This window comes from Cyanistes caeruleus, chromosome 2 (assembly GCF_971803275.1).
Source record: "Cyanistes caeruleus chromosome 2, bCyaCae1.hap1.1, whole genome shotgun sequence".
In the NCBI taxonomy this organism is placed as follows: Eukaryota; Metazoa; Chordata; class Aves; order Passeriformes; family Paridae; genus Cyanistes; species Cyanistes caeruleus.
The window spans coordinates 42,443,190-42,448,862 of record NC_141702.1 but is presented as its reverse complement, the minus strand read 5'-3'; positions in this window follow the sequence as shown (position 1 = coordinate 42,448,862).

The following is a 5,673-nucleotide window of genomic DNA, read 5'->3' as shown; positions in this document are numbered from 1 at the left end:
GTGTGTGTGTGTGTGTCTCTGTGCATGTGTGGTAGATTTCTTTTTCTCTCTTAACTGTGGTGGTTTTGTTGGTTGGTTGTTTTGTTGGTTGTTTTTATCATGCTGTTCTTGGGTTTTCCGGGTTCTTAGTTTTTCAGCCTGACAGTCACATTTTATCTTTTTAGTAAATGCACTTTCTTTTTCAGAAAATTGACAAGAAAACATCCCTAGTAGTTAGTGGTTGTTATCATTTCAGTTTTACAGATGACAGATTTTCTTCTAAATATCCTCAAGGGTGATCTTTGCTGTCTTTGTCTACCTGGTGCACATCTCCTAAATTTGGACATAGTTGATAGACATTTCCAGTACCTTGACTAGGAAGATTTTTTCACCCATTTAGATACGAATTCAATTCGTTTCTGAAAATGTAATGAAAAGCTGCTTTGTGTGATTGAGCTGTGGGAAAAAAAAAAAAAAAGAAAATAAAAGAAAACCTTTATTATTTAGGCTTATTATTTTTGGAGAAGGAAGTGGAAAAGTGGGGGGAAAAGTCTCTTCAATTAGAGTGAAAGGGTATGTATAAGAACTTATTTTTCTCCTCAGATAAAGAGATGTTCTTTACCATTTATATTTTGTCTCTAGTGAATACTTTTACAATACAACTGGGAATTGTAAAACCGTGGAGAAAGCTTTCATGTAATTTTAGCAGAAACTCAACAATATGTAACCCTTTCTTTATTATTCTGTTTCCATTTAAAAAACTGAAAGGGTGTTGATAATATAATTTCTTCTTGTGCAATGGTTTCTAATACAAAACCCCTAGGTTCTCAAGATTACACAAATGTTTATATTCATAGTAGTCAAAATTCCAGGGAAAAAGACAAAATCACACTTTGAAGAAAGTATTTTTATTTTGCTAGAAAAAGTTTCTTGTAATTTGCAAAACAAAATTAGATCTGTATAGAATATGGAGAAAAACCTAGAGATGTAGGTAATCTGGAGAAACCAACTTAAATTCATGTTCTTAAGGTGAACTGTGTAGAGAATGCTTCTATGACTGACACCTAGATACAGATTCCACAAGGATCACTTCAGACTGGTATTCTAGCTGTAAAAAGAGACCTTGGATCCTGGCTCTGAAAGAGCTGCTCACTGAGGATAGTTCATTTCAGGTAAGGTGTGGACCCAGTCCCAGAAAAGTTTCCTTTCTGGCATGATGCTATTGCTGAGAATGTGAAAGCAGAACTGAGATCGCAAGGATCATATAGAGTCAGAAAGGAGGAAAAGAGAAAACAAAGGCGTCACAAGACTAAAATTTGTGAAATAAGAGAACCAGCAAAGACATTTCTGTGGAAAACACACAGAAAAAAAAAATAAAAAAAAAATAGGGCAGTTTGGGGTTCTTTAAACAAATCAAGGGCAGAATTGCAAACTATTTCAACCAGCATTAAGCTATCATGGTCATGAGAGATCAGCTGGGCTGTATTGAGAAATCCTGCAAAATGAAAAGTACTGAAAATTTGAGCTGTAGAGATGAGTATTATAAAATAAAGTAAATGTTTATAAAATAAACATTTTAAGTCATGTAATAGATAATGATGAAAATGTATTTTAAAAATTCCATGAATTGGTAATACATAAATGGTTTCTTTACAAATATTTGTGGAAAAGGCAGACATTTTGAGTAGACAAGACTGCTCAAAAGCAGGAATGAAAAGCCAGTGCTGAGGAAACAGCATGTTTATTGTCTTTTAAATTGAGTCTTCACAAAATAAGTCAGTTTTGATTGACTAGGAGTATCAAGGACATAGTGGTAAAACAGGAAAAAAGCAGTTTAGAGAGGGCTTACATAAGTTAGATATTTTCAAATCAGTTCTGACTGGTGAAATTCATGATGGAGTTCCTTAAAAATACATCACTTTTCTTTTGAAAACTATGGAGGATAGGAAACTGTTCTGGAAGACTAGAACAAAAGCTTTGTACCTGTATCAGAGGGAAGTATATAAGGAATGCAGGCAGTTATCATTCAATGAAATAATTTTCAAGCAGATGTTGAGAAAGAAATAATAACCATTTTAGTTACTTTTCAGAAATATATATATGATCAAAATATCTTTTCTTATAATTTTCAATCTAAACTAAGGAGTATCCATCCTTATAAAACTTTGTTACCTATGAAGTAGATGTCTCAGAAAGAGACATAAGAAAATCAAATTACTTGAGATGGGAGAAGAAAACTGGGAAATTTGTTCATAGGTTGTTGTTGTCAATTATCAAACAAAAATATGTAGTTACTAGGAAGCAGAGGTTTTTTTCTAGGTCTGCGTCCTGGGGTGACTTTACCTTTAAGATAGCTTTGGGAGCTAGGGAAGCTGAAGCTGCTGGAGGCTGATGGGAGTTTTTTCTTTTGACCAATTATTGGTCATTTTTGAGAACTGGCGGTGGTTTTAACCATTGAGAAGTGAGATCAACTTGTGAACACCACCTTAGGATGTAAAGCCAGGGCTCTCTTGTTCTCTTTGGGTTCTGGCTTCTGAAGAGGTAACAAGGCTCTGTCTTGGCCTCCTCCCCACTCCAGGTCGGACAAGGCTGCAGAGGGTGGGGGGGAGAAACGGAGCCGACCGGCCTGGCTTGGTTTGTAGTTTCTGCTGCTGACACCATGAACATCTGCAGCTTTTCCAAGACTTTAACTCTTTTACTACCTGGATGAGATGTACAGATTACTCCTTTTTCCCAGAGAGCGAGAGAATCAACATGGAGAAGACATCATAAAACCATCAAAGACAGTGAAGAAAAGAGTTAAGTTTTAGATGGGGAAGAGAGAATAAGGAGATGCTTTATAAGCTGAAATACTTTTCAATTAAAGCTATGGAGATGGACAATAGTGTTCTGAAAAAAAACCACCTCCTTTAATTCATGGCAGAGTATGTTGGGAGGAAGAGAAAACTTCTGTTTCCAGGAAAGCTCAGAAAGACAGATGAAGAGAACTTTTGCCTTTGAATAACTCATCCTTAAAAATGACATCCCTAGACTCATTTGACCTCAGAGTGATGTGAAATGGGAGGAGCCCATAGCTGTAGGTGTAAGTGTACATTCAATATCACACAGATAACCAGTTTCATTAATGAAAACATGTCATCCAAAAAGCTATCCATGTTCTTCAGAGACTGATAATATGTAAGCACTCTACATCCCTCAGTTATGATGAGATAGTGTGGTCACTTTTAGCCTAATGAGTATTTATTTTTAAAAGTCCTATTCAGTGTTACCAATGTAATAAGACTAGACTGTGGAAAAAAAACCGAAACACAAACCAACAAAAAAAGGAGTAGTGTCGCAGTCCGCAACTGCAGGATCACGTCCAGGGAAGCTACAGTTACTGAGAACCAGCATGGGACAGAAAAGAGATGAGCCTCTGTTCATGAAATCATTTATTCAGCATGGGAATAAACTCATTCAGTGACAAAGAGCTCTGAACAAAGGCAGGGTGATGGGTTTTGAAGGACAGCACTCTTGGGTCTCCACCTTTGAGGGTGCAGTTTAGGGTTAGGGACCACTAGAAACACAACAAGGGAGAAACCCCCAGGGACTCAAACCCAATCAGAACTCCTGGGCCACTCTTCACAAGGGGTTTGGAGTGGGACAGCTTCATCCAGGGCTCACATTGCCATCCTCCAAAACAGGAGGTCAAAATTCACACACATGGCCTACAGGCATGCCTCTCCTTTCACAATGCTTATCTGAAACTAACTCTTTGCCTCCCTGAGGCACCTCACAACAGAGTAGTAGTAAATATTATGAATTATGTTAAACATTTCTAGGGCAAAGCATCTGGTTTCTTTTCCCCATTCTAACTCCTGGTACACAAACATGAATCCATGGGTTACCACTGGGACTGGTGCAAAACCCAAGATATCGGTATGAGCTTTGAGAATAGTATCCAGACACATTACAGTAAAGATCAAACAAATGAACATTTTCCACAGCTGCACTGGGTGTAGATGGCAAAGTTTTGGTAGCAGGTGCTCCAGGCAACAAGCTTTTTCATCTTATTTTGTTCCTCTGCCTTGCTGAGGATGGGGATTGAGAAAGACTGGGTAAGCATCTGCTTATCGGCAAAGGTGCCACCACATCACCATTTCACCCCTGCTAAATTCCCTTCATGCCTAATAGATCATGACAACTAAGAGTTTTGCAGTTTTATGATCTAAAACCAATCAATTGTTCCTGGTTTTCTATAAGTGCTTAAATATTTTTTGCCTGCAATTGTAATACATTATTTATTTCCACAGTGTTTTGCTTCATTTCCTTAATAAATGATCCCTCTTTAAAATGAAAATAAAAATGGCAAAGAGTTTATGTAGTCTCATGACAATTGAAAGGCTATGATATAATAAGAGCAGAACTGGGGACAAAATGTATACAATCCCAAGACAAGAACAGGACTGAAAATAGGAAATGGATATGAAGTTAATCCTTTCTCCTTTTTCTTATGAAGCTATCTTACGATGCCATTCATCAAAAACCAAAGCAGAGCACAAACAACTTTGTTACTTGTGGAGGTTGTATTCAATCTACTGAAACAATGTATTGTGATTATTTTTAAACATTTTATTTGATACCTGTTGATATTACTGGCAGTGGGGGTGGTGATCAATAATAAAGAACAAGTAGTCTAATTAATAAAAAGTTGATATATCTATAAGGGAAATAGCAAATCCTGTCATGTTATCACCAGTCTCACTACATTTAGCTGCTGAAGTGTGAAATTCCATAATGTTCATTTTAAAGGCTACCTTTCAACAGCTGGCTGAAGAGAGATTGTTTTCAAGGGAACTGACTCCCATGGAGGGAAAATTATTAAACTTTTGGATGGACTAAAATACAAGGTGGGAGTTAACTATCTCTAACCTCCAGGGATCTCATAGTAGAGCTGGAATATAAAAAATCTTTTTTCTCAAATAAACCTTAATTACATAGAAATTAATGGAAAATATTTCAGAATTTGTTTTTTGTAACTCAAGTCTAGTGAATCTGAAGTGATATTTCTTCTTTTTCTATCAAAGAATGCCTTTTCATGGTAAAACTTTATGTATTTGGTCTAGCTTGTAACTTTTTAAAATTCTTTTTGTTTCTTTTCTCTCTTGATTCAGCTGCTGTGCTTCTGCACTTCTTTTCACTCTTGGATTTCTCAGTCTCCTCTGAGCTGAGCTCCTTGGGGATATTCCCTCATGGGGAGTCCCACTTATCACAGTCCTCCAGGTCAGGACAAAAACTCCAAAGCTTGTTGGGATCTGGTTTCTTGTGTTTATTAGTATGTTATCACAAAACTTGGCAGGTCTCTCCAGACTTTCTGCACAAGTTCAAGTCACTGCAACCTGGCTCATTTCTTTCTGATGGTACAAAATGTTTTTGTGGCTCACTTTGAGCTTTGAAGGCACAAAATGGCCTTGAACTATGCAGTTCTATTATCTTTATACTCATTCTTGTCTACTTAACAATATACACGTATATTATTTTTCTTAATGACCCAATGACCCATCACCTGTGTGCTGCACTGTGGCATTTTCTATCCAATCACTTACTATTACCCAAAAACCTCGAGAAGAAGAACATGAAGAAGAAAGAAGGAAAAGGAATAACATTCTAAATCCTCCATCTTGTCTTCTGCTTTCTAAACTAGCTTAAACTCTT